We start from the raw sequence: 24,529 nt of genomic DNA, 5'->3' as shown, positions 1-24,529 counted from the left end.
AGAGGCACGTTCCAAAAACAGCTTCATAATCCATTATTTTCCTGCAGTTGGGTTAGTGCTAACCTGAGAAGTACAGGTAACCAAGGCAGTTTAAATTAGGAAGTCTCCAAAACAACAGAGTTTGAGTCCTAGTGGATGCTTGCCAACAAAAATAATAATTTGAATATTGAATGAATGAATGAATACATGCGTGGTGTGTACACATGCCCAATAAGAATCTTCCTGTAGCCAAGTGACCAGTTATAAAGTGAAATATGAAATTGTGGATCTTTTCCTTTCTAGAGTATTTCTGATACAACTACAATAGTCCCCACCACTCGTCCATGTGTGGTTTCACATTCCCTGGTTTCAGTTACTGGCAGTCAACTGGGACCAAGAAGTAATTGATCCTCCTTCTGAGGTCTTATAGGAGGGTCATCAATGGCCTAACATTAGGTCACAACACATATATCATTCCCCTCAACTGCATCTCATCACGTAGGCATTTTATCATCTCACATCATCACAAGAAGAAGAATGAGTACAGTAGAGTCAGGTATTTTGAGAGAAACAGCATTCAAATAACTTTGATTACACTACATGGTTACAGTTGTTCTATTTTATAATTAGGTATTGTTGCTAATCTCTGGCTATGCTAATTTAGAAATTATACTCTATCATAGGTGTGTATACAGAAAAAAATATATGTAGGGCTGAGGACTTTCCGTGGTTTCAGGCATCTCCTGGGAGTCTTAGAATGGCTCTCCCGTGGATAAGGGGAGACTACTATAAATCACTCTGTTAGAACCTTAACACAGTGTTCTTTCTTTCTTTGTTGTGTTTCTGGTACTTACTCTCATGCTCCCTAGTTTCTCTCCAACTGTGGTAGAAGCCAGTCTCATCACAGTTTTCAGAACTGTGTGGTTTTCAAAAAAAAAAAAAAAAAAAAAAAGCAGAGCAATCTGCCTTATCAGTATCTCTTCCAATTAATGTAATCTTGTTTCTGTTATTTCCACCATATTTTTCAATCCAGCGAGCCTCATTACATTTGCAAGTGCATTAAATTAGAGCCTCTATAGAAGGAGAATGATGATTATCAGCTAATTTAATTATGTTTCTACATTTGCAGCATTTAATGATGTCTGCCATTGTTGTTGGGAATTCTTACATTGGCTCTAGGTAGAAATTAGCACTGATCCCATGTAAAGTTTACGTTATCAGATAAAACTTGACAGCTCATTGAGGTGCATGTTCAGTAATTTTTGAATCTAATCAAAATTGATTTATGTGCAATCAAATTACAGAAATAAAGAAACAGCTTCATATAATTTAAGTCTCTGATTATAGTGTTCCCTGCCTCTGAAGTCACACCGATGTGTGTCTTTTCGTTCTGTAGCAACATTTCATCAAGGTCTAAAACTGTTTTTTTTTCTTCTTCCTTCTCCTTTTTTTTTAGTTTTTAAATTACATAGTGTTTCAGTACTCCTGATCTTCCGATACAGATTGGATTGGACATTTATGCCCCGTGAGTTTTGTTTCCTGTTCAGCGCATGTTGTCTGGGTGTCCTGTCGTGTTGGGCACTGGCTCCCCGCCCTAGAAGGCTGGCTCACTCCTCAGAGTGTCAGGGAGGGTCTGTGAGAACATAGCAGTGCTTGTCTAGGAGTGGGGTGTTGAGGATGCAAGGAGCTGATTCATCATTTTCTTCCTTCCTTATAGACGTTCAATCTAGGGAAGAAAAAGTACAGAATCCCAATAGCCATTAAAGTACAGAATTCAGTTTATCTACTCATGAAGCTTCATTGGAAAATGGTGCTTTTTATATTTGTTTGGCGGTCATTTAACAGTTATGTTAATTTAACAGTTGTGGCAGATATAATCTGAAGGACTTCATACTAACAAAACCCCACTAAAGCATCACAGTAACCTGAAAGCAAACTATTATTGTCCTCCCTACCCACCATGTTAAAGATGAGAAACCAAGGCATAGAAGGCTGGACTATTTTGCTCATGGCCACCAATCTGGAATGTGGACGAACCAGGATTGCAGTGTACCTGGTCTGGCTGCAGAGTCTTCTGTACTTCTATGCTGTTGCTTTTGCCCAAGATGAAATTGGCTGCCTGTCACCCAGCCCCCTGTATCCCTACAACCACATCTAGACTGTCAAACTGGCTGAGCAGTGTAGCAGCCATTGGTACACCTCTCACACAGAGGAATGAGATTCAGAGAGACGGAGAATAAAAGCCAGCCTCTAGAAGGTGGAGCCCTGGAACCTGCCCTAGGTGTGCTTACCTGCCCTAGGTGAGTTTAGGAATCAGAGATCAAAAGAAAAACATGTGTTGTTGGGAGGTATGAGGCAGAGAGAGGAGAAAGAGATACAGAGAGGAGCTCACCTATCAGAAAAGCCCTTCCAGTCCGCAGTGAGTTTGCTTCCCCAAACACTTCTAAAAAAAATTTTTTTTAATGTTGATTTATTTTTGAGAGGTGGGGGGAGGGACAGAGAGGAAGACAGAATCTGAGGCAGGCTCCAGGCTCGAAGCTGGCAGCACAGAGCCTGACGCGGGGCTCAGACTTACAAACTGCAAGATCATGACCTGAGCCAAAGTGGATGCTTAACTGACTGAGCCACCCAGGTGCCCCAAACACTTCTAACACAGTAGAGGGTTGGGGTAAGTCCCTAGTCTGTAGGACATGGAGGTATATGCACCAAGGAATGAGAAGGTGAGAATTTGTTAACCCCTAGACTGAATTTTAAGAATCCATGACATGGAGTAGATGAAGTAAATTTTTGTACAAACAAGCAGCACCTTCTAAAACAAAGGCATGGTAGAGGGAAGGGCCAAGCATTCCATGAAGCTGGAGGGAGGGTGGTAATTTGGTGGAAGATGAAGCTAGCCAAAGTTTGAACAGACAGGTGTGTCTCACAAGGCAGGGATAATGTTGGAATTAAGTTGAATCTGTCTCAGTGTGAAAGGAGAACATTCACAGGAAACATTTAGACATTCTGTAATACTGAGAAGCTTAAAACAGTCACTCCCTACAGTAGTGATTATCCTCAACGTTTTTCTGTTCAAGGCCCATGCTAAACATCAGTAAACCTGACAACAGCGATAAAAACATAATTGTTGCTGCAATGTGCACTGTCTCCGAGTGTTCATAAAGGCATCAGTGGGTCACACTGTTTAAACAAATGTGTAGGAGCCTGGTCAGGCAGCCGTCTTTGTTCGTGAGGCAAAGTTCCCCCAGTCTCTGGTTCTGATTCTGGTAGACCAGATGTCATTCTGGGATATCAGTTGAATGTTAACAGTCTGCCTTTTACAGTTTATATATCTTACTCAGCTCGCTGTTCTCTCTGGAGGACAGACTTTTAAGAATGTATGCTCAGTAGTAATGGAAGTATATTTTGTATGTTGTTCAAAATTTGGCAGCCTTCCCATGAAGAGTTCATTGATTGTAGACTGCCAGGGTGCTGCTGAGACTGGAGTATGTTCTAATAGCGGGGTGTGATTTTTCTGTGGTGTATGGATAAGCACTGTGTTGTAATTTTTTCCAACATCTTATTTTTCAGAAAAGATGAAAGAATCATGAACACTCATATACCCACCAGCAAGATACTATAATTAACATTTTAACCTATTTTTTTTATCACATAATCTATCCATCTATCCATCACCTGTCCGTCTCATATTTGGTTTTTATGCATTTTGGAACGAGTTGTCAACACTTATACCCTCTAACCTTAAACACGTTAGGATGCAGATCTTTAATAAGAGTTCACTATATACTTTTTTTTGAGGTAAAATTGATTTATATTGAAATATACACATCTTAAGTGTACCATTTGTTGACAGTTGACCAGTGGGTGCACTTGTGTGACATAAACCTCTGTGAAGATATAGAACCATCATTTCCAAAAAGTTTGGATACATGTGGCTTGCATGCATATTAGAAGAATAATTTGCATATTAAATTACATGGATAGTTTAAATTAAAAAGTGAGTATGTGTGTGTATATGTATGCATGTGTAGATATGCATGTCTGTGTATAATTTGTAGTGGCTAAATGGTACATGTGGTATGCAGACATGGCAAAAATTGGGGAGTGTGCGATGACGTGCCTGCATTTGGCAATTACAGGCCTAGGGAAGAGGTAACCTGATCCTATTAGCAGTGTCTTCAGAAAGAACATGAGCATATAAAATGTGCAAGGCTACATTGATGTAATGTCCATGATGAATGGAAGGAAACATAGTGTTACTTGTCTAATTGAGGACGTTTAACGACTTTTTGCTCCAGGAGTATCAACGGTTATAATTTTTCAAAGTCAGCCTTGATTTACATTTTACTTTTTAAGTACTCGTACTGTCACAAAGACTTAAGTTGGGATCTGCTGTCTTGGTTCAAAAAAATAGGTTATGCTTTTCTCTTTTGACCCCGAAACATGTAGATGAAAATCAGCATTAATTGGCAGGATGAACAAGGGTGGGGAAGGTGGGTGTCTGGCTGCAATATTCTTAGAGTATTGAGAGAGATGCTCACAGCCCCTTAACTGGGGATGACACCTCGATTTTAATTAACAGCAGGTGAGTCTTGTGTTCAGCCATTTGACATTTTAGGTGGATCACACAATAGCCTTTCCTTTGAACCACATTTATTTCTAGCTTAATTAGTCCTTCTGAGATAGCCTTGCTATTAGCAACAGCCTCTCCATTTAAGATCCTTTTAACCAGACCTTTTATTTTTTTATTTTTTATCCTTCTCATTTTAGTACTGGCTTAATGTTATAAAGGGCCTGGGCTAACTCATTTTAATGACCTCTGCTACATAAATGCTAATTTTACATTTGGCCTTATTTCAGATTTTTTTTTTTTAAAGACCATTGCTTTCAGAAGGACAAAAATGGAAAGATTAAACCCCTTAGTGTCATCTGCCTGAAAAATCCTGTGGTTTCTTCTGACAGGAAGAGTGTTTTCAAATCCCTCCCTGGTCTAAGCTTCTGTGCTTGACATCTCATTATTTAACTCAGCTGCTTCAGCTTCACCTTCACCCAGTTAATTAAGTAACTCATTGAATGTATTATTCAGTTTTGATTCCCTGTCCCTGACAGAGAGAGATGGGGGTGCTTCTTCTTCCTTGCCCTCCTGCGACTTTCTCTTGCCTCTTCTTCCCACACCCAAAAGAAGGATAAAGAGAGATAAGCAGAGAGAAGGTGTGTTGGGAGAAGAGAGGATATTCTTTGCTTAATCAGTCCATCAGTTCCTGGAGTGATTTTTTTTTCTTTTTAATGGGACGATACTCAAAAGAAGATAAGGTTGATGATATGGCACGATAATTTGGCTTGATGATAATCATAACATCACTATATGCAAGGCACTGCTTCAGGTGTCTTTTTTAACATGATCTTATTTAATACTCAGAACATCCCTACAAAGGAAACACTTGTAATGTATCCACCTAACAGATCACAAGACTAAAATTCTATTGAGTTAACTATTTTGTCCAAATATCACAGCTAGTAGATATCAAAATTTTAATTTGACCAGAACTAGCTGATTATTAACACTCATGATAGCAAGAGCATCTCTGGTAGGTATCCGTGTGTTTGTAATCCATTAAAAATTTTTTTAATGTTTATTTTTGGGGAGGGGGGGAGTGGAGGAGACGCAGAGAGAGCGGGAGACACAGAATCCGAAGCAGGCTCCAGGCTCTGAGGTGTCAGCACAGAGCCCGGCATGGGGCTTGAACTCATGAACTATGAGATCATGACCTGAGCCAAAGTCGGATGCTTAACCAACTGACTCACCCAGGGTCCCCTGTAATCCATTTTATATTCCTGACATTAGTGTGTGGGGATTTATGTCACTGTATCATGAAGAGGATGTCCTAATGGCAGGGTATCTATATCTCTCGATCTATTAGTGATCAAGCTGACTGTCCTCTAGGGCAGTGGTCCTCAACCAGGAGCAGTTTTTTGTTTTTTTTTAAATGTTTATTTATTTTGAGAGAGGGAGAGACAGTGTGAGTGGGGAGGGGCAGAAAGGAGAGAGAGAATCCCAAGTAGGCTTCACGCTTTCAGCGCAGAGCCTGATGCGGGGCTCAAACCCATGAACTGTGATAATATTTCCATAGCCGAAATCAAGAGTCGGACGCTTAACTGACTGAGCCAAGCAGGCACCATCCAGGGGGCAGTTCTATTCCCCAGGGACATTTGGCCACACAGCTATGGTATTTAATGCTCTATGTGTTTACACTAAATTCAATAAAAATGCTTACATGTGTCTCATTCAATATATATGGATTTGGTGGAGAGAAGGAGGTTGCACTTAGTTTTAATTGGTTGATTGTCAACCTGACTGGAAATACCTAAGAGAAGACATTTAATATGGATAAAAGTAGAAGGGGGCAGGGAATATTGGGGGGGGAGGTACATGCACAAGGAAAGAGAAAGAAACCCTAAGTTGCAAAGGCAGATAGAAATTTAGAAGGTCACAGCCAGAGTAATTGAAATAGATGTTGGAAATATGTGGATCTAATGTTGGAAAGAAGTAGAGGTTAAGGGATAGGTAAATAGAAGGATAAGGAAAAGTAAAGAGTCAAATAGAATAAAACCAAAAAACCAGTATGTGCATTGAAAGGGAGGGGAAGAGAGGAAGGAGGTGGGAGGTAGCAAGAGAAGACGCATCTTTAATGGATATTTAAGAAAAAAGCAGGGTCACTTGATGGCTCAGTTGGTTAAGAGTCCGACTTCGGCTCAGATCATGATCTTGTGGTTTATGGGTTCGAGCCCTGAGTCGGGCTCTGTGCTGATAGCTCAGAACCTGGAGACTGCTTCGGATTCTGTGTCTCCCTCACTCTCTGCCCCTCCCCTGCTTGTTCTCTCTTTCTCTCAAGTAAACATTAAAAAAATTTTTTAATTAAAAAAAAGAGAAAAGGAAGGCAGAGCCTTGTAAGAAGGTGAAGTAGACATATGTTTTAAAAAAAAAAAAAAAAACCTTCTTTATTATGAAGCATTTTTGGAGGGATACCCCAAAGAAAGGGCAAGTAGTGTAGGGAGGTTAAGTTGTTACTGAACAGGTTCTACATGCTAGGTACTGATCTAAGTGAGGATCTGACATGGAAAATAAGCCCGTGAAAGACCTTACCTTCTTGGAGCTAAGAGTCTGGTAGACCTAGAGACAGAAAAATAAACAACAACAATGATATAGGTACAAAAAATAGTACGTGCGATAAAGAAGATGAAAGAGACAGTAGAACATTACCGCGACAGGGGCATAGCTCAGTGATGAGGTGTGTGAGAACAGACACCAAGATGGGGAAAGGAGCCAGCCAGGGGGGTATTCTGAGCAGGAGCTTTGCAGGGGGAGGCAGACCAACAACGGAAGGTGCCCTTGAGAAGCTGTCAGAAGGTCAATGTGGCTAGAGTAGAGGGGACAACAGTCGGTAAGGAAAGTCATTAGGGAACGGGTCAAATAGGGCCATGTGGGGAGTTGGGTTTCATCTTCAGTGGACTGGGAAGCCATTAGGGTTTCAAATAGAGAAATTTCATAGTTTAATGAATATTTCATAAGGATATACCTGGATTTGATAACTGTATCTGCCACTTATTAATTATGTGTCCTGAACAAAAATTACCTCATTTCTCTGGACCTCAGCTTCTTCCTTCCTGAAGTACAGGTAGATGATAGTAAAAGTTACTGCATGAGATTGTTGTGGAAGTGATGTGTGTAAACCATTTTGGGATGTGCTTGCCACAGGCCAGTGTTCGTTGTGTGCTAGCTAAAAATCACAACAACAGCAGATTGGATCAGCTTTGGACCAGTGGGAATATAAAGTCATACAGCCTCTGGAAAACACTGTGAAGGTATCTCAAAAAGTTAAAAGTAGAACTACCCTACAATCCAGCAGTTACACTTGTGGATATATATCTAAAGGAAAAACCATTATCCTAAAGAGATATCTGCACCTCCGTATTCACTGCGCCATTATTCACAAGAGCCTAGATGTGGAAATGACCCAAGTGTCCATCAGTGGATGAATGGATAAAGATGTGGAATATACAGATAGTGAAATACTATTCAGCCATGAAAAAGAAGGAATTCTTGGTGCACCTGGGTGGCTCAGTTGTTTAAGCATCCGACTTCAGCTCAGGTCACGATCTGACAGTTCATGAGTTCAAGCCTGTGTTGGGCTCTGTGCTGGCAGCTCAGAGCCTGGAGCCTGCTTCAGAATCTGTGTCTTCCTCTTTCTGTCCCTCCCCTGCTTGTGCTGTGTCTCTCTCTCAAAAATAAACAAATAAATTTTAAATTGAAACAAAAGGAAATCTTGCCACTTATGACAACATGGATAGACCTCGAGGGCATGATGCTGAGTGAAATAAAACAGATCCCATTTATATGTGGATCTTAAAACAAACCAACAAAAACATCCAGACTCATGGGAACAGAGAACAGATCTGTGGTTTTCAGAGGCTGGGGGTTAAGAGGTGGGGGAATTGGGTGAAGGTGGGTCAAAGGGTACAAACTTCAGTTATAAGATGAATAAGCTCTGGGGATGTAATAGCATGGTGACTATAGTTAAAATACTGTATTATATATTTGAAAATTGCTAAGAGAGTAGACCTTAAGAATTCTCATCGTGGGGAAAAAATTGTCATTATGTGAGGTGATGGACATTAAACTAAACTTATCGTGGTTAGTATTTCACAACATGTACATATATAAAACCATTATGTTGTACACTTTATTTTTTAAATTTTTTTAATGTTTATTATTTATTTTTGAGAGAGAGAGAGAGAGAGAGAGAAAGACAGAGTGCAATCAGGGGAGGGGCAGAGAGAGAGGGAGACACAGAATCTGAAGCAGGCTCCAGGCTCTGAGCTGACAGCACAGAGCCCGACGTGGGACTCAAACTCAACGACTGCAAAATCATGACCTGAGCCAAAGTCGGACACTTAACCTACTGAGCCACCCAGGCGCCCCCTTTTTTTTTTTTAATGTTTATGTATATTTGAGAGAGAGAGAGCACAAGCAGGTGAGGGGCAGAGAGAGGAGGACAGAGACTCTTAAACAGGCTCTGTGATAACAGCAGGGAGCTGGATGGGGCTCAAACTTGTGAACCGCGAGATCTTGACCTGAGCCGAAGTCAGATGCTTAACTGACTGAGCCACCCAGGCACCCTGTGTTGTACACTTTAAACTTACACAGTGTGTCTCTTATAAAAATCTGAGCTCTGTGGAGAAATAAAAGGGACTTGAGAAGCAGCTTGGAGTTCCTGTCGTTGTCAGTCATCCTGCTGAGACAATATTCCTCTGGTCATCAGCATCTTCTTGCCTGCATATCTGTGTCTGCTAACCATGCACCGAAAGTCCATGGAGGGGGAGATGGAGACACAGGGTCCCTGGCCACTATCGATGGATTTAGTAGAACAAAACTCAGCCATGCAGGGTAAGAAGGCAGGCTGGCACGGGTGTTTTGCTCGAGGTATTCCTTTGATGACGCTGTGCCCATGTGATACCCAGCAAAGCTCCTTTTCAGCTGAAGTATATGCCAGGCCTATCCAACCTGGAATTCATTGATAAAGCTCTAAGCAGCCTCGAGGCCTGTGACCTGGGAGAGTGACTTAGGCTGACTTTATCGGCAGTGGCTCTTCTTTTTCATTATATTTGCTATTACCAGAGCTGATCTTTTTTCTTAAAACCTGTTAACCTTATACAAGGGGATGGGACCATTTGAGCTCTCCGACAGGAAGCTGATGGGAAATTGTAAGCCTCTAAAATAGGTTGAGAGCTTCCCGTTGTTCAGGGTCCTGGCAGAGGTTACTTAAAAAAAAAAAAAAGGAAGGGGGGTGAGATCGGAATACAAAATCTTGGTGTGTTTTTCTGGGATTGGCCAGTGTCTTCCCTGGGGCCTGTGTTTTTTCAGCCCGTGGGGGAAAGTTGCAATGGCTTTATGCATCTTACAGACGAAGCTTGCGAGTGCCCCAGTGTCGGTGTGGGGATGGTAGGACAGGTCATATGTTCAGAACGCTGTTTGTGGCTGTAAACCAAGAAAGACTGATCTTCCACAGGTAGGTGGAAAGGTGTTCTTGAGCGTTTAAATGTGTAGACTTTAGCCTGGCTACAGGAATGCATGGTATTTCTTGCTTTCAAGCCAGTTAGTGAAGATTGTAATTGGGCATATGTATGAGTGACTTTAAAATCCAGGCTCTTGGGGCGCCTGGGTGGCGCAGTCGGTTAAGCGTCCAACTTGAGCCAGGTCACGATCTCGCAGTCTGTGAGTTCGAGCCCCGCGTCAGGCTCTGGGCTGATGGCTCGGAGCCTGGAGCCTGTTTCCGATTCTGTGTCTCCCTCTCTCTCTGCCCCTCCCCCGTTCATGCTCTGTCTCTCTCTGTCCCAAAAATAAATAAACGTTGAAAAAAAAAAGAAAAAATCCAGGCTCTTTGTTGAACCCTTTATGTGCGTTTCTCACAAACACATACACACAAGCATTCATATATTCTGTTACACCAAATGTACTGATTCATTGATGGAAGCTCAAAAGTGTCAGAAAAGCAAATAAATAGCAAAACTGCCTTCTGTTGTGCTTTCAGTAACTTCACTAAACACAGTTTTTTTTTCTGTGGGCTAGGTTACTGTTTTAAGAAAATGGTGGTAAGTTGGGGCGCCTGGGTGGCTCAGTTGGTTAGGCAACCGACTTTGGCTCAGGTCATGATCTCCCGGTTCATGTGTTCGAGCCCCGCGTTGGGCTCTGTGCTGACAGCTCGGAGCCTGGAGCCTGCTTCAGACTCTGTGTCTCCCCCTCTCTCTGCCCCTCCCCTGCTCACACTCTGTGTCTCTCTGTCTCTCAATAATAAATAAACGTTAAAAAAAAAATTTAGAAAATGGTGGTAAGTGTAACAGGAAAACCAATCAGCTAAGTAGTTAGGATCACTGGCTTTTGGGTGAAATAAACCACGTTTACCTTCTAGAGGCAACATTTGCCAGCTGTGACCTTCCAAGAAACCTAACCTCGCTTGAGTTTGTTTTCTTTAAAATGGGGATTAATCACTGTGCCTGCCTCATGGGATTCAGTGAATGAAATCCTATGTAAATATATTATATATATATATATATATATATACACATATATATAATATATGTAATATATATGTATTTAATACATGATATATCATGCATATGATATATAACATATACTTATTTATCAAATATTACATATTTATTTTATATTAAATGAATATGAAATATGTGAATATAAAATAATATATTCATAAATTACATACTATATATTTATATTTTATTTTTATATTTTGTATTTTATTTATATAGTATATATTATATGTATATTTATAATAATTATATATATTTTATCACTAAGAATTACGTTTTTGGAAGAAAGCTAGTTGTTGATTTTGGTACCCTTGCCTTTGAGGAGCTGATAATGTCATGGAAGAGACAGGCATGTATAAAGTATACTGGAAATATCCAGGTGAAATCAGTCCTGCAGTAGAGAGCATGGTCCCGAAGAGAGCAGTGTGTTCCCGAGTAGCAGAGCAGAGTAGGAGGTGAAATGAGCTTTGGTAAGCAGGTAGTTGGGTCAGCAGAGGGAGAGTGATTCAGGTTGAGGGGGCACAGTGAGGCAAGTTTCTGGAACATAAAAAAAAATATTTAAGAATAGATTCACACAGAATGCAGTATCTGGGGAGGAACATCATAGAATAAGTCTAGGAGAGGAGGTGGGATTGGTCAAAGCATGACTCTTTTCCCTGTAATTTAAATAAATCCAAGGAGCCCCATGCTTTTTGCCAATTCAGAATGGGTTTGGGGTAATTATGATACCAAAAGGAAATTTAGTTTTATTTATTTATACATTCCACCTAACATCAACTGTTTAAACAAACTTGAAAAGTCAAGCTCATGCATTTAAGTCAATATGCAATGCATCTGAACTGAAAGCAACTAAATATTTAAAAAAATAGTAATCTTCTAATTAATGCACCAGAAAGCAGACAGATTTCTATTATATTTGATCATCTGAAGCTTACAAATGTCAAAGTCAGTAAACAAACGGAGAAAACACCAGAACATGTATTTAACTTTCAGTATTTAAAAAGATTGAAACTCTAAAGCACACCCTAGGTTACTGATTGTGAATCTAGAACCAAATTAAAAGAAATGACAGCAGGAAGTACACTGAGCATGAAGGCAGGCATTAGAATAACACTGAAATAGGTCTGCATATTCTTCAAGAACACAACATAGGACAGAGACATGGGGCTATTTAGAAGGAGGGCAAGACTTTCTAAGGTTAGCATCCTGGTGGTAGTATTGCACCAAGTTGCAATGTCAGAAGCAACTATCCATGCTTTAGAAAGTGGAGACAGTGAAACACATTTTTTAGGGATTTCACCCAGAATGGTTAAATGACAGAGTTTCTGTTTTTAAAGAGGTAGCCTTCTTGGATGGCCACAGGCAGCTTATTTTTCTTACCTCATTCCCAGGCCAGTGTGGATAATTGAGGTATTTAAGACGTCCTGAGGGATAGCTTAGATTTTTGTTACTCTTTCCCAACATAGTGTCTATGTGCTATTAATTGTATAGGACTGCCAGTGCAAAAGAGAAAGTAATCAAAACTTTAAAGGGAATATTCTTAATTCTCTTTTTGTGAATAAAAAGCAAATGACAGTTTCTGCAAGTAAACATGGCATTTGGGGGAAAAGATGAACAAGGAGAGAAATGTAATTATCCTAAACTGTCTCTTTTAAGGTACATTTTTTCCTGTACTCATGTGAGAATTGATAGGAGTGTTTTGCAGAATGGATTACTAATAAATCACATGGCTTGGGAAAGAACATTTACATTCATATTTCTATTTCATTTTTCTGAAAAAGCTTAAGTGGTTCTTTCTCTGGTGATTTTTAAATTTAGTCTTGGGGATCTGAAGTTCAGGGTCCACATATTTAGATTTACACATTCAGTGTAATAAGATTAAAAAAATTTTTGTGGTATATTAACTTTTAGATCCATATTGTCAAATTTAGGAATATTCCACTGGAAGCTAAACCAAGATCTCTGTATGTTTTTTTGATGAGTGAGGATATGTACACACAGATTGAATAGCTTTTCTATTACACAAGTTTATATTACGTTCGGCCTGGTAATAGCAAATTTTTCCATTTCTCCTCTTATGTTGTCTCATTCATAACACCCATTCCACAGTGTAGAAAATTGACAGAAAAAAAGAGATATCTGTATCTTTTCCAAATCCACGCTGATTTAGCTTGAGCAGGAGTGGAAGTAATGACAACCATTTGTAGATGACTTAGGCTGTAGACAATAAAGTTTGTATTCCTGGAACAAAGAGTTGATTACTTAACCTTATTGAAAAGGCTACTATCCATTTCCTACCAGAAAGTGAGATGCCAAACCAAGGTCACAGGGGACAGAAAATATTGCTTCCCAAGAAACTGTGGTTGACAGGATTGTTACAGCCCAAAGGAATGCTGCAAACATCAGTTTTCTGGGAGAGCCGTGGCTCCATCCAGCAATCAGCAAAGCTTTGTCAATGTATCAGAACAGAGCCACTTCTTGGAAACTGGCAACTCATCTCTGTATACTCATGAGGTAACCCAGCATGCTATTTTTTTTTTTAGAGAGTTTGCATTAGTTCTGTTGAATTTCAGTTGTGTTATACGTTTGCTAATTGACATAATCCCTGCTTTGACCATTAGATGTGTTTCTGGAATATCTGACGATGCTTACAAGGAGAATAAATATTCAGTTAAGTAGTTTTGTGTAGTCATTGTAGTGTGAAGTTCCTCGCAAGAGTGACTTAGTGGATGTTGAGATAGACCATCTATTAGCGTCAATTCCCAGGAGACTTGTGCTCTTAGAAATTGCCATTTTTGTTGCCACTAGGGGTCCATTTCATGGACAGAAATAGCAATGACACAGAAGAATTCAGGCAGTGTTTAGAACCATCTTACATAAAGAAGGAAGAAGAATAATTACGATAAAATTATCTCATATGCAGAATAATATCTAATGGATATACATATATACTATAAATAAAATTTAAAAATTGCACTTATCATAAAAAACACTTCTGACCCCTCTGGCTACATGATAGCACTTTAATTACTTTGTTTATACTAACACCAGCCTGATGGTATCTGGACTGACATTTCTTCCATTTTCTGAAATATGGAAACTGAGGACACAGATAAGTTGCCTCATGAAGTCACAGAGCTATTAAGGGGCAGAGGTAGGATTTGAAGCAAGGTAGACTGGTTCTTGCGGCTTCTGTCTTGTGTATTTGTATCTGTACATGGAGGGAAAATTAAAATACAACCTCTCAGGATACCTGGGTGGCTCAGTTGAATGTCCAACTCTTGATTTCAGCTCAGGTCACGATCCCAGGGTCATGGGATCAAGCACTGCTTTGTTGTCCACGCTGAGTGTGGAGCCTGCTTAAGATTCTCTCTCCCTCTCTCTCTCCCCCTCTACCCGCCTCCTGCTTGTGCACGCTCTCTAAAATAAAACTTAAAAAAATCATATAACTTCTCATTGCGTTTGCCCTCAAATATCATTGTGAATTATTTCATTTTCTTAGTACAGCTGAATGTTCACTGTGTCACATTTCCTCAAGAGGTTGGTATATTAATTAAGAACCAAGCTATAGTCTTTATTTTTTTTTCTTAATTTGAATCCTTTATATAGGCAATGTGGGAAATAGCTACATTGTATCAGATGTTTGAGACATTGGTCTCAAAACCAGATTAAGTTTTCAGGGCACCATATCAAACCAGTACATTTCCTGCTCTAACCCCCTCTTGGGGTTGTTTTAAGGCAGAGATCAACTACGAGCATTAATAAGAACACAGCAGCAACCAAAACCCAAAGGAGGCTATAGACAGGAAATCACAATGGTAGCCATGCTCTTCAAATGGAAGGCCAGGTTTGTTTTTAAAAAGGATTTGAGCGACACCCAAGTTGCTGGCCCAATCAGTGGGCAGGGCTTAAACTCCCCTTTCTGCCTTCATTCTGCTTTCCTGACGTTCAGTTCTGTTGCCTAACTGGAGTGCACTGAACTTCAATTTGATAATTGCATCCTCAAATCCCTTAATGAAGGTGCCTATCAAAGTATAAATAATTACCCAGTAATTTTGTATTTGCAAACTCCATCCTGGCTGTTTATGCCTCTCTGTGGTTCAAAAGGGAGGTTCAGGGGCCCACCCCACACTTTTCCCAAGTCAGGGACATTTCAGGAGCCCAGAGGATGGCATCTTAGCACACTTTCCCACTCAAGGAGTTCTCCCTCTGCTCCCTCCCGGCCCTGACCACCATCTTCTCTGGTACCTTTTATAAGTCCGTCGGAGAGCTGCCTTTCTGTTTTGGAGCTGCTCATGCAGACATCTGCCTGCATCAGGGGTGCTGCCCTGGAACTCTAGGGTGCAATCCCTTACCTCCCCGAAGGCCCCCGGGACCCCTGTGAGCCTGGGCTGGGTGCCTCTGCACTTCCTCCTTAGGAATCTGTTTTGTCCTTTGGACAATATCTGCCTTAGCTCATGGAAGACGCTCACCAGTGGCCGGTTGGGCTTCTTCCTTCATCTTCCCTCTGGTTCATATGTTTCCGGATGAATCCCTTAATTATGCACAAGAACCCATCAGTGGAAGTGCTGGGGATCTTCCAGGAGGCTAATAGCCAAGAAGACAAAAAACACAACGTTATAGAACAAAAACCTGATAGGATTTGTAAGTGTTAGTGGGGGTGTTTCTCCCAGGCACCTGTGGAGAGGGTGTGCTTAGCGGCGGGGCCTCATATAAGTGAAGAGAGAAGCTGCAAAGCTGGCACAAGCCAGGTGACAAACCCAAGGCTTTCTGGGTTGGTGTTTTCCTCCTAGATACTGTTTTTAAACACGTGGACTTGTTAAGAGCCAGTGCAGCTGACAACCCCTCCAGAAGTATTATTCTTAAAAGCTGCACTAAAATTATTCACCTCATGTAAAAACAAGTGTGATTTACATCTAATATGGGTAATTACTTTTACAGTTAATTAAAAGCGCTCTCATTAAGCCCCTGCTGTGATGCCAATGCATAGCTCTTATTTGCAAACAGACCCTTGGTTTGAGCTTACCTTGGTGACATATTGCTCCTACCTAAGAGGGGGCTGCCTTCCTCAGTATCAAATTTAAGTGTGCTGAGCCAGCAGCCCTGGGCTGCCAGGGTTCCTGCCAACTCTCTCTTGTCCCCTGATAACTAAGCTGCAAAAAAGCGTAGGATGAAGAGAACAAAATAATTCGTGGGGGTGAGGGTGCTCTCCTCAAAAAGGGAAGTCACAGTTTTAAGATGAAAGCTTTGCTATCTTTATTCGCAGAAAGGCTGCATTTGGGAATTGTTTTGTGGTCTTTTGGGCTTTACCGGTTTTTCCTGCTAGCTCTCTCCCAAAGAAAATATCCCATAACCACCCCTGCCCCCCGCCAAACACACACAAACACAGACACACACACACACACACATAAAATTCCTCCAGACATTTATAAAGTCAACAGCATTGCATTCTGCCCTAGCCAACTAAAGTCGATTCTACTCTCTTAGTTGAATGGATTTATGTCGAGAACTTAGTTTACATACATTATTTTTGCCATTTGTATGAATTCATGCAAAATAGCTCTGAAATAAAGTCTCAGTCTTCACATTTAGATTGAAACTTTTTAGACTGTCGTGTGCGTTGAAACAGGGATCTCGGTCACACTGAACCTTCTTAAACACGTAATAATAAAATGCCTCCTCAAATGATCACATCCCTGGTAAGTAATTCAAGCTTATTGGTTAAAGCGTACGGTCATTAGAGATTTAAGTTTTGAGGGAGCAGATAGTGTTATTTCAAGACGTGTACAGACCCCACGAATGGGATGCTGTGGTACATTGCTAGGTGCTTTTGGTATTTTGCAAAGTTATTTGCTTCCATCTGCTGGCCATATGTGAGATTGCAGGGGCTGAGCAAATTTGTGAATGGAGACCTTGCATGCAATGGATAAAATATGTCACTGCAAACGTTTTATGCTATTCTTTATGTATTCAAGTGACCTTATTTGAATCTTGGTCTTTTGAGCTGAGTGAACACAGACTGAAGAATCTGGCAGCAAGGCACACATGACTACAAATTCGTACTAACTATGGTTACAAGACAACACAGTCATTTTTTTTTCAAAAATTTTGGGGCGCAATCATTATCTTTAAATGATTCAGTTATATTTAGAATACAGATTTAAATATACAGATGCAAGGACAAAATTTGGCTTTGAGGAAGGCATAAAGTGCATAGAGGGTAGATAGATTTCAGTCCATCTTAGATCATTAATTAGCAAAGCCAGTGCCCTACACTCTTTGACACTCACCTTTCTCATCTGCACAATGGAAGAACTGGACCAAATGGCCCTACAGCTTATATTTACTTTCAAAGTTCGACTCTCCGTTAACGTTAAAAAAAAATAGAACCCAGGTGGCAGTAAATGTTCTAAGTCCTAGAATCTAAACTCATATTGGTTAGTTTCTTTTATAAGTAATTGTTATTTTCAGAACAATAGGAAACTTAAGTGTCCAAGCTATAGAAAAATTGTTTTTGAAAAGTAAAGTATATATAAATGAAAGGGAGCAGGTACTACCCCCAAATATGCCTCTTTGGCATAGGAATTATTTAGGGATGTTTACTTTAGGGAGGCTCCTGACTCAAAAGAATCTGTGAAAAGAGAGAGGGTGCCCTTTTGTGAGAAAAAAATTTACATTTATAAGCGAAACCTCCATTTGTAAGGGTGTCTCCCTCCCTGTACCAGGAAGTAAAGGATGAGTCTAAGTCTCCAGAAACTCTGATCAAGAGGCAGTGGCTTAAATTGCATAACAACCTTATACTTGTTTCCTGTGCAAACTTCCCACCTGACTTTTTGTTTTTGTCATTAGCTGAAGATGTTAGCTAAGGTGATGGCTGGGGACCTTTTAAGAGTTACTCAGTTTTCCTAGGTATGTCCTGTGTATACAGAAGGTATAAACTTCTGTTTAAACTTCTGTTTGTTTTCCTGTAGTTAATCTTTTATTGTGGGGGATATTAGCCAAGAACCCAGAGAGGCAAACTTATTTTTCCCTCCCCTGTAAAATGTTAATTCAGAATTTAAAATGAATTTTGGGATTCTTTTTGGAGTGTGGTGTTGGAAAATATTTTTTTCTTAATATTAAAACTGTCTTGTCATAGCATTTGTCCCATTTGAAGAGAAAGAGCAAAACATCTGGATTTCTCCCCCAATAGAAGGGTAGTTGATTATAAACCCTATTTGGGCTTGTCATGTGAATCCTGGTCCTCCAGCTCTAGAGAGATGTTTTAAGCTATAGGTATTTCCTTTGAAATATTCTCTGGTACTTGGTGATTATCTGAGCCCAGGAGAACAATGCCACATTAGAGATAAGACCATACTTGACTCTTAGTCCAATATAAGCAGCCTAGTCTTTTCTCTATATTGCCCTTCCAGGGTTGATACCTGAAATCATTAACATAGATTTCAGGTGCTATCTTCTGAAAACACAAGGGCCTGTGGTCATAACAGCATGCAGTTGCCCTGGAATCGCCTGTGTAAACGGTTTTTTTTTTCTTCCCTAGGGGTTGGCTTTCATGGGGTGGTCCCTGGATCATGCCTTTCTTTTCTCAGTGGTGAGTAGGCAAGTATCAAGAGAGATTTACACCGGAAGCTCCTTGAGGCTCTTGATCAGTTTCCTATGGCTTCTGTAAAAAATTATCACAATTTTGTGGCTTACTACAGCAGAACTGTGTTTTCTCACAGCTCTGGCAGGCACAAGTCTGAAATCAATGATGGGGTTTTGGCATGGTGGTGGAGGTCTAGAGCCAATGGCCAAGAAAGAACTATTCCTTTTTTTTTTTTTCCCACTTATAATTCCTTTTTTTAATGTTTATTTATTTATTTTGAGAGAGAGAGATTGAGCACTGGAGAGGGACAGAGAGAGAGGGACACAGAGAATCTGAAGCAGGTTCTGTGCAAATCCCCAGTATAGGGCTCAAACTCATGAATCGTGAAATCATGTCCTGAGCCAAAAGTCAGACGCTTAACCAACTGAGCCACCCAGGCACCCAGGAAAGGATTCTTGAGAAGTCTAGGATACAAAAAGATTTTATTAAAGCATAGGGACAAGACCCTTGGGCAGAAAGAGCTGTCTGTCCCAGGATTGTGAGGAGAGACTGATTATATACTTGGGAGTTGGGGGAGGTAAAGTCAAGGGCAAGTTCCTAAAGGGATTTTCATATGCTAAAGAAGACTCACAGGATATTAATGGACTAGCTATTGTCAAGCTAAGGTTGTTTTTCCCTCTAGCAAAGCATTAACTTGAAGACAGTAGGGGGTTCCTGGAGAAATGTTCTACTTTGCCTGCCTCAAGTATTTGTCAATGGGCTGCAGGTTATAAAATTTAATTTCATTTTTCATTTCCTTCTGCCTTTGTTTCCCATGTCATTCCCCCCTGAATAATTTTGACTCTTAAATCTTTAAGGATGCTAAGGGTGGATGGTTTCATCTTATTTATTTTTATTTTTATTTTTTAGTGTTTATTTCTGAGACACACACACACACACACACACACACACACACACACACACAGCATGAGTGAGGAGGGGCAGAGAGAGAGGGAGACACAGAATACGAAGCAGGCTCCAGGCGCTGAGCTGTCAGCACAGAGCCCGATGCGAGGCTTGAACCCACAAACCACGAGATCATGACCTGAGCTGAAGTTGGATCCCCAACCGACTGAGCCACCCAGGTGCCCCTGGCTGGTTTCATCTTCTGTCAGCAGGGTTACCTCCTACCAGATTCTCTGCGAGTGAATGCTTCCCTTGCCTCTTCCAGGTCCCAGTTGTTATGGGCACTCCTTGGCTAGTGGCTCTGTCACTCCAGTTTCTGCCTGTCTTCATATGGATATCTCTTCTCTATCTCTTAAAAGGACACTTGTCATTGGATTTAGGGTCCATGCAGATAACCTTGATGATCTCATTTCAAGATGCTTAATTACATCAGCAAAGACCGTATTTCCAAAGAAGGTCACATTCACGGATTCCAGGCTTTGGGACATGGACATATCTTTTGAGACTTAGTATTCCACCCACTCTAGACTCCTTGCTTCTAAATCCTCGGAGGCCTCCAGAATCTCACTGGCAGACATTTATCCCCACCTGTTCACAGGGACCTTTAACTTCTGGGCATTTCGGAGCTGTGAATGGTGCTAATGTATGATACAGGATGATGGTTCTCTGAATTGTGGGCATAAATATCCCTGACCTACAAAAATCATCAGAAACAACTACCATACAAAATGCAGAAGAAATTAAGTTTCTCTGGGGAGAGAGAACAGCTTTTGAAAAGAACAGATACACAAGTGCTTTGATGTCTAAAAGCCGGAAGAACTCAGAAGACTTGGAAGAGCATACTTTAAAAATAAAACTTTTTTTAAGTTCTCAATACTCTGCTCAGAACCAGGTCTCACAAAGACGCTTGGAGGGTGCCATCAATGATAGCTAACATTTATCCATGACTTGATATATGCTAAGATTTTGCATGTATTAGATTTGCCTCCCAACAAATGAAGTGGCTATCATTTTTCTTATTTTACATACAGGGAATTCAGTTGTATGAACCCAAACAGTGTGACTCCTTAGCATGTAGAAAATCCTATCTGTTGCCAGTAATTAAGTCACTGTTTGGAGTTTTTTCCAACTACAGAAAGGAGAAGGCTGGCTTCTGTGGGGAAATTGATTGCTTAGTGATGAGTACATGGCCCCAAATTCATCCTTAACACTTAAGTACTTGAGCTGTTTTCCTAGTGAAGTCATCAAATGGGGCTGAAGTAGTTACTCGACTACTCTGGTTCGGAAAAGGTCAGGTCGGAGCCCATCCGGAGACACCAGCTCTACGAGGAGCGATCGGAACAATAATTTGTTCCCGCCAAAGTGACATTTTTCCAATTTGAGCCCAACATTGTTCAGAAGCAAGCGCAGTCCCCTGTGGTGCCTCCCGTGTAGATCTGCAGTGCATGACAAACCAACAATATCATCTAAATAAAAAATCCAGCATGGGTTTAGTAAATTAATCCTGACAAGAATAAATCGAATAATCTTAGGGAGATGGCAAGAGCTCTGATTCTGCCAGATGGCTTTTTTCAGTCACTTGCATGGGTCCGTGGTGGCAGATTAAAAACAAAAACTTGCCTTTGGCTTCTTGATTTCGTGAGTTAGTTGATTAACACCTGCCACTTCTTTGTGGGCAAATCAAAACTGGATATGGACTCTTCCCTGCACACTCCACATATTTTCACTGGAGGAAAGAAAGGAATGCATACTTCCCCCAGTCAGAATAGCATAAAACAGATGAGGAACTGCTTTATCTTGCCTTGTTTCTAGATGGCATCTCCTGGGTTTAAAAATAATTCGTGATTTTCATCACTCCCATACTGAGTTAGTCACTATGTGTCTTAGTGCAGGAACTCCAAGACAGTTGTTAGTAAGAGTAAAGGTTCAAGGTCAATCAAAGACCTCAGCGATTAAATAGGGGTGTGGTGAGAAAACCATGAGCCCATGACCCCAAGACTGGGGCTTGGCAGATAATCTGGGAATCTCGTTGCCTTAGTCAGCTTAGGCTGCCATAACAAAATAGTACAGGTTGAGAGACTTAAAACAAGAGAAATGTATTTGCTTACAGTTCTGGAAGCTCAAAGTCCAAAATCAGGAAGGCAGCAAGGTCAGGTTCTGGGGAGTACTAGTCCTGGGTCAGAGATGGCCCCTTCTCTCTGTGTTCTCACATGGCCTTTCCTTTGTGCATGGTTACAGAGAGAGAGGGAACAAGCTCTTTGGTATTTCTTCTTTTTTCTTTTTTTTTTTTTAATTTTTTTTTCAACGTTTTTATTTATTTTTGGGACAGAGAGAGACAGAGCATGAACGGGGGAGGGGCAGAGAGAGAGGGAGACACAGAATCGGAAACAGGCTCCAGGCTCCGAGCCATCAGCCCAGAGCCTGACGCGGGGCTCGAACTCACGGACCGCGAGATCGTGACCTGGCTGAAGTCGGACGCTTAACCGACTGCACCACCCAGGCGCCCCTCTTTGGTATTTCTTCTTAAAAAGACATTAATCCCATCAGATAAAGTTCCCCCTTTTATGACCTCATTTAGCTTTAATTACTTCCTTAGAGGCCCCATTTCCAAATATAGTCACCCTGGGGGTTTGGGGCTTCAACATATGCATTTTGGGGAACACAGTCATTCAGTCTACACATTTTTTTAAGTAAAAAAAAAATTGTTTATTTATTTTTGAGAGACAGAGAGAGAGAGACAGAGTGTGAGTGGGGGAGGGGCCGAGAGAGGGAGACACAGAATTTGAAGCAGGTTCCAGGCTCTGAGCTGTCAGCACAGAGCCTGATGCAGGGCTCAAACTCAAGAAAAATCATGACCTGAGCCAAAGTCAGCCGCTTAACTTAACCACCCAGGCGCCCCAGTCTACACATTTGTTAAAATGCAGATTCTAATTCAGTCTATCTGGGGTGAAGCCTGAGGTGCTCCATTTTAACAAGCTCCCAGGTGATACTGTAGTTTCTGGGGCACAGACCCCACTTTGAATAGCTAGTTTCTAATATTACCCCTATGTTACAGATAAGACAACTGGCATTTTGGAAGGTAGAGACACTTGCCCAAGCTACACAGCTCTCATGTTATGGCACCACACCTGGGATGCAGGAGTCTGGCTTCAGCATGAACTGCTAGCCATGACACTGTTCAGCCTTAGCCCCTAGCAGAATGCCTGGAGGGATTGCTAAAGCAGGGATCACTTCATTAGGTCTGGGTGGGGACCAAGAATATGCATTTCTTGAAGGTTCTCAGGTGATGTTGATGCTGCTGTTATGGGGACCATGCTTTGAGAATCACAACGGTGCCTCTTCTCTAGATGATTTTGCTTTAGATGTCCCTCCTCTGCATAGAAAGGAAAATAATGCCTGGGTGGCTCAGTTGGTTAAGCATCCAACTCTTCATTTTGGCTCAAGTCATGATCTCATGGTTTGTGGGTTGGAGCCCCACGTCAGGCTCTGCGCTGATGGCTTGGAGCCTGCTTAGGATTCGCTCCCCCCACCCCTCTGCTTCTCTCCCACTCATGCTTGTGTACTCTCTCTTTCTCTCTCTCTCTCTCAAAAATAAAATAAACTTAAAAAAAAAAAGGAAGGAACATAATGAGACATAGGGCCTGAATTATCCATACTGACCAACCACCTTGACTAAAACAAAATAAAATTACCTGAAAGGAGTGGAAAGTGCCTAGTGTAGGAGCCATTTCCAGGTGTAGACTTATGCTCCGTCATTGTGTGACCTAGGATGAGTTACGTAATCACTCACATCAATATTTTTATGGTAAAACTAAAAACACCAACCTTGCTTGGTTGTGGGCAGCTTAGAGACAAGTATGAAAAACACCTGCCCAGTTCTGGGCACCAAGGAGTCATTCAATCATTGTTCACTGTTTCAGTCCCATTTTACAGATATTGAAACAGTCTGTTACATAAAAATAACCAGCAAACAAACAATAAAAAAAAACCCAAAAACAAAAAACCCCCACAAATGACAAAAAACAAGAACTTCACCTTATGATATTGTCTCCTTAGGTTCCATTCTTGATTCATACAGATCTAGAATTTCTTGTGCTTAATATAAAATCACCATGGTAATGGCCTTCCACTTAATCAACTTTCTCCCAAGGATGCATCAGCAGAATAGACCAAAGTACTTATCAATGAGAGAATAAATATTTCTATAGATTTAACTTACCCCCAAGCCATTATTGTTTGAAGACCCCTACACCATTCTGCTACCCATAGCCCCCCATCTCCATTCTAGAATGGAGTGGCCTTGGAATGGTTCGTGGCCTATGTCTTTCTCTCATATTCCACCTCCAATCCTTTAAGACACCTGTGGACTCCATCCAGCTTCCACCTCTGGGTATATATGTGAAAGAATTGAAAACAAGGACTTGAACACCCATGTTCATTATTCATCGTAGCCAAAAGGTGGAAACAACCATCCATGGATGAATGGGTCAACAAAATGTAATGTGTACATAGAATAGAATATTCTTCATCCTTAAAGAGGAATGAAATTCTGATATCTGCTACTATATGGCTGAGTCTTAGATGAAGACATGCCAGATGAAATAAGCCAGACACAAAAGTACAGACACTGTATGATCCCTCTAATATGAGTGTTATACACTGAATTGTACCCTATTCCCAAATTCATATGTTGAGGCTCCAACCCCCAATGTGACTGTTTTTAGATATAGGGCCTTTAGGAAGATAATGGAGATTTAAAAGGTCATAGGGTCCTAGCTTGATGGCACTCATGTCCTTATAAGAAGAGGAAGGAATGCCAGAGATCTCTCTCCTTGCATATAGAGAAGAGACCACATGAGGGCACAGTCAGGAGGTGGCCATCTACAAGCCAGAGAGTTCTTACCAGAAACAAACCCT

General features: G+C 41.0%; 1 protein-coding gene and 1 long non-coding RNA gene across 26 annotated transcripts in view; one reads left to right on the top strand and one right to left on the bottom strand.

Moving 5' to 3' along the window:
* Positions 1 to 24,529, top strand: part of RBFOX1 (RNA binding fox-1 homolog 1) — a 2,071,930-nt gene that overhangs the window by 1,117,893 nt on the left and 929,508 nt on the right. The window lies entirely within an intron of this gene.
* LOC121019352 (uncharacterized) lies at positions 11,274 to 23,886 on the bottom strand. Of its 3 annotated transcripts, none has more exons than XR_005785542.1 (6): positions 23,832 to 23,886; positions 21,721 to 21,832; positions 20,880 to 21,434; positions 15,555 to 15,669; positions 14,114 to 14,293; positions 11,274 to 11,619 (listed from the first exon to the last, which is right to left on the bottom strand). It is a non-coding gene; the product is annotated as an uncharacterized LOC121019352 (long non-coding RNA). The 3 variants fall into 3 exon arrangements; XR_005785541.1 differs by having other exon boundaries at positions 20,880 to 21,338; XR_005785543.1 differs by having other exon boundaries at positions 20,880 to 21,048.

This window comes from Herpailurus yagouaroundi, unplaced genomic scaffold, assembly GCF_014898765.1.
Source record: "Herpailurus yagouaroundi ecotype Mexico unplaced genomic scaffold, PumYag 222, whole genome shotgun sequence".
Taxonomy (NCBI): Eukaryota; Metazoa; Chordata; class Mammalia; order Carnivora; family Felidae; genus Herpailurus; species Herpailurus yagouaroundi.
This window is presented reverse-complemented; position numbering and strand designations above follow the sequence as displayed.